General features: G+C 31.4%; 1 pseudogene across 1 annotated transcript; it reads left to right on the plus strand.

Moving 5' to 3' along the window:
- Positions 1–1753: 1753 nt before the first annotated feature.
- LOC145007409 ((+)-cis,cis-nepetalactol synthase NEPS3-like) lies at positions 1754–2657 on the plus strand (annotated as a pseudogene). The gene is made up of 4 exons (XR_013662982.1): positions 1754–1768; positions 1886–1971; positions 2057–2406; positions 2520–2657. The product of XR_013662982.1 is annotated as a (+)-cis,cis-nepetalactol synthase NEPS3-like (transcript).
- The last annotated feature ends 12338 nt before the right edge of the window (positions 2658–14995 follow it).

Here is a 14995-nt window from a genome sequence, read left to right on the forward strand (position 1 = left end):
TGTTCTTCTATGTTGGCATGGTTGGGCTTTTAACAATCCTAAAAATTTCTTCAAACGGAAAAGCATTGTCATCCAATTTGTGCTCCATGATTGATTAAACGATAGACTGATTTTAATTAACTGATGTGATGATTTCATTCAAATCGACCACTTATATGGACATAACAGTTACTTACATAATGTAGCTAATGTTTATGCGGTGAGAATCACATTTGAAGAAGCTCAGAAGGCTTCAAATAAAATTGATGGGACGATTTCATTCTAATGACCTCTTATATGGACATAACAGTTACTTACATAATGTAGCTAATGTTTAGGGATGAAGAACTGCCATCGAAAACGGTAAATAGTGAGTTTATGCGGTGAGGATCGCATTTGAAGAAAATTAGAGGGCTTAAAATCCTCAAACGGTTATTTAGGGGCTGACATTAATAATAATAATTATCATTTTATTTAAATCTTTATACATAATCTTCTCCATCATCATCCAACTTTTTTTTTCATCGTATCTCCGGGCCTTCTAGTTCATACATTAATCCCAATTAAGGCTATAGGTTATCCAGGTTATTCCCCTTTTACAGGTGACTAAGGTTGCACGTTATCCAGGTTACATGTATTGTTTTTGTACGATCTCAAACCTCAAACCCAATATGGTTTTCTACGGACTTGGATACATTTGTTTAATCTTTGGATGTTTAGATTAAATGTTGCTTCCAAAAGAAAAATATACAGATGAAGGCGGGGAGAAGGGTAAGCAAAGCAACGAAGAAGGAAAGGAAGAGAAGCCATGAGTCTCGGCCATGCATGTAAGCATAGACCAAAAATCCGATAAGACAAAGAAAGTAACCTACTAAAGCTCCACTATGTATAATCCCAAGCCCAAAGCACCTCTCAAATATAGTCTTATGCAGACATTGACTTAAATTCCTTCCTTCAAATGATGACGGATTGATATACAGGCTATCTCTGGAGAAGAACTTCAAAAGTAGGAACCAAAAAAGAGGGCTAATGATAAAAATATTGAAACATAGATAAACGATAATGAATTCAAGAAACCAGAAAAAAAAATATGATTCATGCTCAAGCATACTTGATAAGAATCTTTAAAAGATGACCATTATGCAATTACAATCGTTATATTTAGTCGGGATTCAGTTCATGATTGTCAGTATGATCAGTTGATGCAAATGTAAAAGACTAAACATTCGACAATACCTCAGTTTCTACATGCGGGAAAGGGTTGGTAAATTAAGAATCCGTCTCTAAAAAGCTCTCAAGGAAAGAGGTACCCTTGGTGGGACCCAATGGTAATGGAAAGACAACTCTCTTAAAGCTTTTACCCTAGAGAAAGATTCATGTCCCTAAGAATAAAGTCATTTGTTTAATCAGTTGAGCAAGAACTAGTTAAGTTATGAGAGAACTGCTTAGTATGCTCTTCAAGTTGTTGTGTCAGCAAACAAGGACCTTCTCAAGATAAGATAAAAGTATCATTGTTACTAGAATACCCCGGGGGAGAAAATGTAAATAAAATTGGGATAAATGTCATATTAGCCCATCCAACTTATCGTGTTTGCTCTAAAAGGTCACTCAACTTTTCTATTTTGTACATTAAGGGAATGAACTATTGTTTTCCTGTTTTAAAACATCCTCATGTGACCTGATACCGGGTAAGCCTGTAAAATATGTCTTAACCCTTTTAGAGCCCTGATACAAACTAGTTTGGCTAAGGATCTCGAGCATGGAGTTGTAGACGATGGGAGGGATGCTGGTATCGCCATTGTCGATCGGCCCAATAATTGTTTCAATTCGCTTTCAAGGTTCGGAGTCCAATTTGAGCGTAAGTCTAATTTCATCGCCATCGTTTCAATCCTTCTGAAACCCTTGATTTCTTGAACATTCGCATTTACTCACCGTTAACGGTGATGCGGTTTCACGAAACATCGCTTATCATTTAGCAAAACGCGGATGCAGGTATGTTTGCGCCTTAAATTTCATTTGGATTTCACCTCTGAAATCTAAATTGAACTAATTCTAATGTAGTTATTTCTTTGTTTAGGTTGGTGTTAGTGGGAGACGAGAAGGTCATCAAGGGCGTTGCAGATTGGATCACCAACGATCTGAAGGAAGTTGCTATTGAAATCGTTGGATTAGATATGGAATCGGAGAGAGAGTCAGTATTTAATGAAGCCGTGGAGAAAACTGGAGTATTTTAGGGAAAGTGGATGCTCTGGTAAATTGATATACTTATGAAGGTATATGATGAAAGCTGTTGCGAAAAGAATGAGGGATAACAAATCAGGAGGATCGATCGTATTCAAGAACTCGATAATTGATGGTGAGAGAGGAATATATCCAGGTGCAGCTGCATATGGTGCTTGTTTGGGTGGACTTCATCAGTTGGTCAGAGTAAGTAACTTTAATCTTTGTATCCTTTTCAATCCGTTTTATAAACGATATAAAGAAGTAAAATTCTATGCTAAAATCCTAATAGCAACTTTGATTTGTTTTTGTATGATCAGACATCAACTATGGACGTGGGGAAGCACCAGATTAGGGTTAATGCAATTGCTCGTGGATTGCATATAGATGATGAGTTTCACATATTCCTATTTTATGAAAATGTTTTTCACTCGGAAATGGTTAGACTCTTATTTTAAAGGATACGGTTCCGATTGATTGAATGATTTGGATATAAGAAACTGAAATGAGACTACATTGAGATTAAAACCTGTTGTAGAGGGTTAAGTAACTTTTTTAACAGGTTAAACGATAGTTCATTCTCTTAATATAAAAAATAAAATAAAATTGGGTAACCTTTTAAAACAAACACGATAAGTTCGATGGGCTAATATGACATTTGCCCATAAAATTGATAGTGGTGAAAAATTTTCTAGTTTCTATGAAAAGTTACAAATAAAAGTATCATCACTCTTCATAGTAACTTCCGGACAACTCATAAAACAATTTGTTTTTTATGTTCACTCAATAAACAATTATGGAGGTTTTCGAATTTTTAATAAGCAAATTATATATTGGGGCTCCTCACCATCTGTTTTAGTTGGTCTACTATATATTGCTTTCTTGTTGTCTTGTAGGTAACGTCTCTAATATGATAATTGTCATTTTTGTCTTTTATTAATATTTTTTCTGTAATTTTCTTTTATTAAATACACTTTCATTTATTTATCTTCTGGTGTAATAGTATTACAGGTGACTTTGATTGTTATAGAGGATTACTTCTTACTCCTCCTTTGACAAAGGTTTTTGATGGAACTTAAGTTCATGTTGTCATGTTGATGCTATCAAACTTTCAATCTGCACAATGAAGGTAATGATCATAACATTATAAAGTTTTTGACACTTCAAAAAAAACCATTTTCCTGGCCGGCTATTTAGTTTTGGTATACGGCAAAGTATATAGAAGGCTAGAAGCACTTCATACATTTACCATTTTTTTCAATTTAAGTACCAAACTATTTTATCTTTCGACTTACCAACTAAAGTATTTCACCACTTAATCAAATTAGCTACTTAGCTATTATTTTTTATGAATTTAACCACTCAACTATCATTATAACAAATTAATAATCATAAAAACCAACAAGGTTTCAAAGGTCAAAGCCTGCATAGTCTATGTTTATAACTTCTCATAATTACATCATTAGGCCCAAACTGAAGATTGTATAGATCATCAAGAATGAATCAACAAGGTTTCAAAGGTCAAAGTCTGCCTTTAGGTAGTCAAAGGTGTGATGATGGGAAACATTGAAAAGGTATAAAAATGGGTGTTCTTATGATATTGATATTGTAATTGGGTACCGGCATTTGGGAAGTTGACAAGTAAGATATTGTTTTCATCTCTCATCATGCGTGTCAGCTAGAGCCAAATAGACAAATACAACCTATGAAAAACTTCACTAAGTAAGAAATTCAAGATCGAAACTTAATTATACTGAAATGACCCTATTATACTTTCATTTCACTCCATTGTAACATTGTATTTCTAATATATTTTTTTTATCACAACTACAACATTCTATTTTCTATTCTTTTGGTAAAAATGTTATTTGTATTATTTTAGCAAGCATCGCCCATTCGCTCCTTAGTGTGTGTATATATATATATATATATATATATATATATATATATATATATATATATATATATATATATATATATATATATATATATATATATATATATATATATATATATATTTAAAAATATAAAAAAATACTTTTATTTCTATAAATATGTTTTTATATGTTTATATAAGCTTATAAAGGTATAAAAAGATATCTATACATATAAAAACATAATTATGCATATAAAAAAGTTATTTTTTACATTCGGGTTTTCTACACTCCTATATATCTATACCTTTAAATAAGTATATATACATATAAAATATGTTTTTTTATTATGTTTCTAATTGTAAAACACATGTTTTTATTTGTATAAATATGTTTTTATATATATAAATATGTTTTTAAATGTATAAAAACATATTACTACATTTTTATACCTTTAAAAACATACACATACATATAAAACGTATTTATATTAATAAAGACATATGTTTGACAATTTTGTATATTAAAGTATAGACCTTTAAAAAACATATTTTTACATTTAAAGTATTTTTAAAAAGGTATTTATATATCTTTAAGAACATATGTAAAATGTTATATATTTATTTACATTTTTAAATAATAATAATAATAATAATAATAATAATAATAATAATAATAATAATAATAATTATTATTATTATTATTATTATTATTATTATTATTATTATTATTATTATTTTATTTAAGATTTTAGTATTTTAGACCTTATATACTATTTCAAGAAATAAGGTAATTAACAAAATGGATGTAGCTAGTTTTAAGATGCACGGTTTGTGAGGTTTGATCAATACTTTGAATCCTTCTCTCTCATTTTCTCCCCTAATTAAAGTCTCCTTTTTTTTTTTTTTTTTTTTTTTTTTCAGATGAAGGGAAGATGCTCACACATCAGCAATCCGTCGAGATTGGCACGCAACATGTTTTTTTTTTTTTTTTTTTTTTAATTATTATTTTTTATATATCTATTTTGAAGACCCTTAAATAAATCACCCATTGTTTGCTATTATATGGTCTTCGTTTGCTCTCATTTTTTACAAAAAAATTGGTAATTCAAAATTTGATAAAACTTACGTGTATAATTGGAAGTTCATCCTAATCGAAATTTTCACGCAATTTCCCTTTCGTAAAAAAATCCATTAATTCAAGGATAACCGTAGTCAATATTGTCACCCTACTCATCCAAATTCTCAAACGGTATACAAGCCTACGTTAACAGTTTGGACTAATGTATTTATGAGAAAGAAAGAAATATAAAACAAAAGTATATATCATTTTGTTCAAGATTTCCATTTAAAATAAACAGATGAAACATTAATATTTATTTTTATGAATTTGGTACAATTTTGACGGTTTTATGATTTTGTTATTATATGTAACTATTTGATAATAATAATAATATAGAAAAAAAAAAAAAAAAACTATAACAAAATAACTATTCAAGCACAATGAAAAAATTTCTATTCTTTTCCTTCTATTTCTATTCCAAATTAAAAATAAAGATTTCAAAATTAAACATAGGAATCTTCCCCTCTTTTTCCCACGACTTCCCTTGTTACAGAAAAACAAATACTTTCATCACAAGGACTCGCTCAACCTATTTATGACAATGTCAAATTTACAAAGGCATATAAATTGAATATAGTCATATACAACGTTATTAACGTAACACACACAACTATACCAATACGTACTCAAATTATCATAATAGTTGTATAGAGGCATCAACATGGCGCGGATGATTGATCTTAAAGGAAACACCGGAGGAATTCTCAAGTTTGAGGGTTCCCATATCGTGTTCATGTTATGCATGATTTTGGTGTCTATGGCTGTCTTGTCAATTGTTATATTTGCTTGTGGTGACACTGCTGATCATAAATCCAATAAGAAACATCATGGTGGTGGAGGTGGTGGTGGTGGAGATGGCGGAGGTTATGGTGGTGGTGGAGATGGTGGAGGTTATGGTGGTGGTGGTGGTGGTTGTGGTGGTGGGGGTGGTGGTGGTGGTGGTTGTTAAGTATATAAATGTAAAAGAACAATCATTTAAAATGCAACACATTTAGTTGTCATGTATTTAATAATAATTAGGGAAAACTAGATGGCTCTTTTGATGAATGTATCAAAGTACGATACTCTGTTGTTTTCTGTTCTCATATGTTCAGTTATTTACTTCCTCGTATTTGTATATTTAATAGACTCTGTAATACTTTATTTGGTATGTCTATATATGCATGTGTCTTATGTATATATGTATGTCTACCTATGCATGTGTCTATATGTATACGCATATGTATATCTATGCACGTCTATATATGCATATGCTTGTGTATGTATATATGTGTGTATATGGGTGTGTAGGAGTGTTTATATGTATGTGTATATATGATTTTTTTTTCTTTTTTATAAAAGTTGGTTTGTTTTACAAAAATTGGTTTATATATATATATATATATATATATATATATATATATATATATATATATATATATATATATATATATATATATATACATTTTAATTGCTAATATTTAAAATAAAAATAAAATGGGTATATAAGTTTTTTTTATTTGTGTTGATGGACTATTTATTAAAAATGTGTATATATGCACATTGACTATACATATGTCTGTACTTTTCCGAACCCACAATACACAGAAACTCTATCTTTTTGAACTCACTCAAGCCACTCAATTAAAAAAAAAAATACAAAACAATCAAATGTAAAAATCTTAATTAGCAATAGAGTTATCGGCGGTACCACTCCCGCTTCAACGAGTGGATTGATTGGTTTCACTAACCTACTTCATCATGTCTCTCTACTTTCTCATTCTTATTTTCTCTTGTACCATATTTTAAAACTTGTACCTTATTTGTTTTGTATATTTTTTTTAATTGAGTGGGTTAATTGGATGAGTTCAAAAAGATAGGATTTTTATATGTTGTGTGTTGATAAAGATAAAAAATAAATTAGAAAAAAAAAAGAGACAAAAATTGATGTGGCAGTGGGTTCGGTAGGTTGGGAGGGAACGACTCCCTCCTCCCTAACTGCTTATAAAACACTGTTCAAAGTTATGTAAAATATTAAATAGATAAAATACAAACTATGATCAAAGCTTTGGGTTTTTAGGTTCTTGCGTGCATTTTGAAGGGAGTTTGCTATTTAGGAGAAAGTTGTCCAGAACACTCTAAGTGTATGGGTCGATGCACCAAAATGACTAATTTCTTAAAGGGACATGTGTGCGTAAGTACACCTTCACATGCCATTTACCAAGACCATTTTTGTTATATAAATATAACTATATAAGGACCTCAAGAACTACAAGTATATATAAGAGATGGTTTAAGGCTTAAATTAGTACTAAAGTGTTATTTAACTACTGAACTATGGATTCAAATTTGGTCATTAATATTTCTATTGTGTCCAGCTTGTGCTTCATCTTCTTTGGGGTTGCATGCATGTCTTGCATGCTGTAAACAAGGAGAGAAGGCAACTAAAGACAAGTCGGTTGACAAAGAGAAAGCTGATAAGGCCCGTAAAGATCAAGCAGTTGAGATGGGTTGTTGTGTTGGTGGTGGAAGCGGAGATGGTTGTGGTGGATGTGGAGGTGGTTGAATGCAAGGTAGTACGTTCATATGCAAGTAATATTTCTTTTTCTCTTAACCACTTGATGTATGTTTAGTTTTGATGGTATTTTATTTCATTAGTATAAATTGAAAAAAAAAAAAAAAGGTCATCGTAAGTAGATATGAATTTCTGTTTGTTTTTTTAGTACGTTCCTAGATTTGAAGTATGTAAACCTCGTAGTGGTGTACGGAATTCATATATCTGTATGTATGATCGAATTCAACCTCTTACAGATATTAATATTAGAGAGAACAACACATAAATAGATGCTTATCATTTTAATATCTCCATCACAAATCTTGTAAGAAATATATTGTTTTAGTGGGAGAAAGACCGAAGAGCGTTCCAATTTACAAAAACACTTTGACGTTGAAGGATTCAAGCCAGTTGATTTGGGTCAAACTCCTTCACGTCATTTGACTTATTACCTAATGATCAAGATGTAGGATTTATACCCAGATACAAACTATTGGATTGTTAAGCTGTAATTCAAGAAACAAATCACCACAATTCTAAAAGTTTACATGGACTGGAACCATGGAAATCCAAGGTTAATGTGTAACTTAGTACATCCCAAAATAAGGATATCATTCATTAACTAATCAAAAAAGGTTTTCTAATAGTTATTTTCAATTTTTATTACACATCGTTTGTCCCTATTTGATTCTATTATCCGTTACCATTTTTTTAATCCAACTAGAATGGTAAAAACTTAAATTAAAAAGAAAATAAATGAAATTTTAAAATATGTACATAACATGAAATTGGAAGAACTTAAATTAAAAAAAAATGAATGAATTTTTAAAATATGTACATGAAATTGGCTATCATCTTATCAATTTCAAGCTTTTTGGCATATCTTTTAGACACATGTCATCCGACCTCTCTTCTTGTGTATAAAGGTTTTACAAACATAGGCAGATAACAATTAAAAAGAGTAATATTTATGAAAGATTATATATATATATATATATATATATATATATATATATATATATATATATATATATATATATATATATATATATATATATATATATATATATATATATATATAAACTAGTTTATAACCCGTGGAAACCACGGTTATAAAACTAATTAAACATTTATAGAAAAAACTCAAAATTATTAATCAATTATTTTAGATAAATATTAATTAAAAGATATTTTTATTAGTTATCTGAAATTATAATCGTTGATTCAAAGAAATATGTAAAATTAATTTTTAATATATTAGATATTTTTTATTTGTGATTTAATGAAAACAATAATATAAAATTTAAATTTAAATTTAAAATTTAAAATAGTTAATAAATACATTGACAAATAACATCACATTAATAAGGTTAATGAGGATATTTAATAAATTTAAAATGGAATAACTAATAGAGTGATAAGTAGCACCACATTAATTAAAATGTCTAATATGATTACACATGACAAAAAACTATTTATTTATTAGTATATATATATATATATATATATATATATATATATATATATATATATATATATATATATATATATATATATATATATATAATAAATAAAATTACTAACATAGTGAAGTTCCTACCTTGAGTTTCTTAATTTTGTGATTTTCGTATGAGTAGTTCGCATTTCCTATTTCATTAATTTGTTTCTTCATAAATAAAGCAAAGTATCCAAAGCATAGAAAAAAAATTACATGCATAATGATTATATAGGAACTGTTTATCACAATAGAAAATTACAGCACCGATATAATTCATATGAGGTAAAGGAGAGTCCGTTTTTTTTTTTTCTTACTTAGGCCCGGTCCAAATATACAATGGGTTCGAAAAGAAAAAAGGAACCCCCAAAGTTCTAAATATAATAAAAATAATTCAAAATAAACAAACGGTAATAAAATTCACAAATTTCATTATTAATATTAAAAAAACACAAATATATCCACAACATTACAAAAAAAATAATTTAAATAAAAAATATTTATCGTGACCTTTTTAGATGCAAAATCACTAACAATACTATCAAGATTAATTTTATCTAGCATATTTATCTCTATACATAATATTGTCAAACCGTTTAATACTTCTTGCGTCATCGATGATCTTCAATAATTTTTCAATAACTTCAACTTTGAAAAATCTTTCTCTTTGTAGATGCAACAGTGACATGAATGGTTAACAAAATGCTATATGCAATATATGTATTTGGGTAACAATCAACAACTTTAATAAATTCCAAAATTTCAATAGCAAAAACTACATTATTAAGTAAAGTCATTTTCAACATTTTTAGTTCTACAAAAAGTTTATGTGAATCCACATCGAAAAAGTGGAAGCCTTATCAGTTGCAATGTCAGGGGCCACATCCTGGTTTTACAAGCAAGTGTCATGTGCTACCCCCAATGGTATTTCATACAATTTCCATGGGATATCCCTATAATACACAAAATCATATGTAGTCAAGGATCAGATAGACAGTCGATCAAATGAACCAATTGAGAACAAACATTCAAACAAGAACATCATAATGTGACATTAAACCAAGAATTCCCAAACTATCCTACTTAAACTACATAGAACCCAAGCTATTACTACCACATAACCATATAACATAGTACATTCCCTTGGCAACTAGCCTTCCTTGGTTACCCTGCCCTTGACAACTTTTTAATGGAGTCCTTCGCTAGTCAAACATACATAATCTTGTAAATTATCCTTCTCCAGTTACCATATCCAAACATAACTTCTAATTGTACCATACGATCAACAGGCAAAACCTACCAGTCTAGCATACCAAGACACCAAGTGTCCTAAACGGCACATATATAACAAATGAGTTATCCTAGCCACTAACATACTTTTACTCTAACAGTACCTCTATCCTAACATGCAACTCATATATAATTAATTATGTGATAGTGAGAAATGCAACTAAATCGTTGAACCAAAGAAGCACAACCACACTCTAACTCCTTATACTGATGAATCCCTTAAACTGAGCAACACCAAGATAGTTAAATCCTTAGTTAGCAACTGAAATCCTCCAAGTTTAAACCTAAGTCAATGTTCAAAGGTCCAAAAATTCAACAGTCAACTTAGTAAAAGTCAACATCACGTCGTGGCACTCCATGCTTCACGTCGTGAGAAGTAAAGGAAAACATTGTCGTGCTCTAGAACCGCATCACATAGTGGCCATTCCTTGGTAATGTCGTGAATACTAGTATATTTCCTCAAATCTTTATTAAGAGCTTAATCCTTGCAGATCAAGGCACAAAACTTCAAATCTAATCCTTCACAATGACTTAATGGATAAAGTTTCCAACTTTATCCATTAGGACCTCATAAAAAGACAATATACTAAGCCCTAAGCCAATTAAGTATTTAATAGGACCCTTGCTTGCTTATGGACCAAAAATAGCTTGATACGTAACTCTTTTCTCATTCTTAAAAACCTAATGACCATTTGATAGTCAAAACAAGCTTTAGAGTTCCTCAAACTCTAAGAGCATTCATGGGAGGGACAAAAATCATTAAAATAAGCCCAAACTTGAAAAAAGAACAAAGATCAAGACGTAAACTTTATGCCTCCAACAACTCCAAAATCTAAACAAAATGGTGGATCCAAGCTATTCCTTTCTTCCTTTCAGCACAATAAACTTCATTCTTCTTCAAGTTTCACCAAAATCCAAGAACAAGGCCTTCAATCAATCAAATAAGATCAAAAATATAAATGGGGATAGGGTTTAAGGGAGGTTGGAGGCTGGAAAGGGTGGTACACGATGAAGATGTATCAAGACCTGAAAACTAATTATTGTTGGTTGTGCATGAAGAGGGAAATAGAAAAATATGTGCCAGAGTGTAGGACTTATGCTCAAGTAAAGGACTACCATCATTAGCCTTATGGGGAATTATAGCAACCTAAGATTCCCAAGTGGAAATGGGAAAAAATCACTATGAATTTTGTTAGAAAATTGACAAGGACATCACGTGGAAACAATACAATTTGGATAATTATAGATCGGTTGACAAAAAGCGATCACTTTTTGGTGACCTAGGAGAATATGAAGCTGGAAAAAACTAGTAAAGATGTATGTAAAATATCTCGTCACGTGACATGGCGTACCATTATCTATCATTTATAAATGTGATAGTCGACTTGCTTCAAGATTCTTACAGAAAATCCCGAAGGAGTTAGGTAATAGTGTGCATTTGAGCACAACCTATCATCCCCATATTGATGGGTAGAGCAAGGGGATCTTAAAAACTCTCGAGGATATGTTACGCGCTTGTGTTATCGAGTATGGTGGGTGTTGGGATATTTATTTACCTTTATTGGAGTTTGCCCACAACAACACCCATCATTACAATATTGACATGGATCCATATGAAATTTTATATGGTAGGAAGTTTCGTATTCCTACATATTGGTTGGAGCCAGGAGAAACACAATTCGTGAGTTCTGAGATAGCGCAAATTACCATGGATAAAGTAAACAAAGGTTGTGATTGTTTGTAAGTGGCTCGTGAATGAAAAAAAATTATTTAGACAAGAAGCATCACCAAATACTTCCAAGGTAGACAAGAAAGTAATTTTGAATGACTCACCTTGGAAGGGGATTATTCATTTCAGAAAACAAGGCAAGTTAGGACCATGCTACATATGTCCACTAGCGGTATTGGAGAAAGTTAGAGATGATACATACAGATTGGATTTACCACCCGATATTGATGGGAATCATAACGTATTACATGTTAGAAACTTGAGGAAATTCTTAGCTAAATATCCTATAATTCTACCATTATACGAGCTACCATTCGATGGATCAAAGCGTTTAGTAAAGGAACCACTAGCCATATTGGAGCGAGACACCAAACATTTGTGCAAGAAATGAGTGAAGATCGTGAAGGTTCTTTGGAAGAAAATCATGGAGGTAATATGAAGTGGGAGCTTGAGTATTATATGAGGACTTGTTATCCATGCTTGTTCATTCCAGTTCCTGATTCTGGGACAGAATCCTCTTAAGGAGGGGAGGATTGTAATACCCAAATTTTTATCTATCATTGATGTTAGTGCTTCTTTACGTTTTATTATTAAACTATTATTTTCATTAGTTTAAAGTTCTCTCTAGATAGCCAAAGTTTAATAAAATGAACCTTGGTATGTGTATATGAGTCTGAGTCATTTTGATATAATTTGAGGGACAATTATGGAAGTTATGGGATATTTAAGTTTGGCTAACCCTAAAATATGGGAATCACTTCATTTTGCAGCTACCAAAACTTAATTTTCGACCTCCAAGTACCTTTTAAGTGATTTCATAAGTGTGTTTTCCATCATTGAAGTTATAGTGAAGATCCAAGAAGTTGATGTAGTGTTTTTGGTGCTTTCAATTGGATTATTTTCTTATGGAGATCAAGTCATCTTTCTGCCCTCCTCCTGGAGATCTACCATATTTCCAAGAGTTACAAAACACTTTCTTACTGTCCATCTCTATTTTCATGTCATTGTATTAATCCTTCAAGTATTTGGTGATGTTTATCTTGTGCAGGGCTGTAAAGGCCATTCTACTTTGAATTGGAGAAAATCCCCAATATATCAAAGTTGTCGAAAATTGAGTCTAGCTTTTAGGAAGTACGATTTTAGCCCGTTTGGAGGTGTAGATTCTATTGTATTATTAAAATACTAAATAGTGGTTGTGGATGGAATTATAAAAAATATAATGTAAAACTAAAGTATGATAAGATAAACTTATAGACTTTAAATGTACTTAATAACTTGATGGTATGTGTGATTACGTGAGGACTTGTCAAATTTAAAGGAGCTCGAAACTCGAATTCAATAAAGGATTCATCAAGGCTAAGGTGAGTTAATAGTTTTACTCACTAAATGTGCATAAATCATAAAGTTCATTTCATGTACAGATCATTGATTCAAGTTATGTCTAAATTGGCCATTGTTTTGTATTTGAATATCATTTGCTAATTTGACATACTTGATTGTCAGGGGTCGTGCTTAGGATCTAAATTGATATTTGACCCTTCTTTTATGTTTATGGTGTTAATGGTAAGCTAGCATAAATTTGATTGAAATGATGGTAGTTGCATATGCTTTCATGAATTATTGAAGAATTTGGTGAATATGATAATATTAGTTGATTGTATGAAATTGCATGCTTAATATGATGATTTGTTGAGCTTTGCGGGGCATTACGTAGTTGGTTGGGTAGGTTATGACACTTTCCTTAAACCTTATATGGATACCTATTGTGACATAATAAGTTGAAAAAGGAGCTATAAGAAAGAGCTTAAGCCATGTTGGTGTAATTCTCCCAATCTATCTAGAAAATCTCATGACACATGGTACACATGCACTGTAACCATATTATTTGTGGGTTGGATTGGTGTGATCCTACCGAGAAGGAATAGTGTAAACATCACATTGGATATGGAGGTGTTATGGATGTAAGACACCGTTGGTACCAAATCCTGAACAACACTGTAGCATACTTGTATTTCGCATAGTCGGAGTAGCGAAAGGGGTGTCTGGGGTTGGTGATTTTGTTAGAAGTCATAAGCCACTTAGAGCATTCAACAATGTGAGCACATGAGTGGTGAACTATGTAGTTCCCTAAAGAAAGGATGTATATAGAGATTAATGAGTATCATAGAACGCTTTTAGGGATATGCTTTCAGTAATATGCTTTTGGTGATATACGAGAGACTCGCTAAAATGCTCGAGAAACACGAAAAATTAGACTTGGGAGTAGAAGAAAGGTTAGAAAGGTTTGGAATTAAGTAGTGAGGAAAAAGAGTGATTTTCATAGAAATTTATAGCCTTCAGTGGAGCTGCGCGCCACGCCAGATACTTGGCACGCCACGCCCATCAGGTGTGTTGTTCCATCAGTTTTGTACACGTGTCGCACTTATATTCGGCCAAACCCTCCCTTTTAGGATATTTCACTTATCACCATTCCATGGTGCCATGTGTCATGACCTTGTAGAGCCACGTCATTGCGTATCTTGGAGGAGCGAGTGGCTGACTTGTCATGTGGCGCACTCCAGTGATGTCACCTCATCAGCCCTGGTGGTTTCTCATAGATCTTCAGATGATAATAACTTTCGCATATGAGCTCCATTTTCGATGTCCTTTTCCCCAAATTCCTCTCGACGAGCTATACAACTTTTATTATGGTCTCAACATCTAATTCATGCTCTAACAAAATTCATATTTAGACTGGTTTACGCTATTAAAGT

The sequence above is a fragment of the Lactuca saligna genome, chromosome 7 (genome assembly GCF_052625555.1).
Source record: "Lactuca saligna cultivar CGN05327 chromosome 7, ASM5262555v1, whole genome shotgun sequence".
Taxonomy (NCBI): domain Eukaryota; kingdom Viridiplantae; phylum Streptophyta; class Magnoliopsida; order Asterales; family Asteraceae; genus Lactuca; species Lactuca saligna.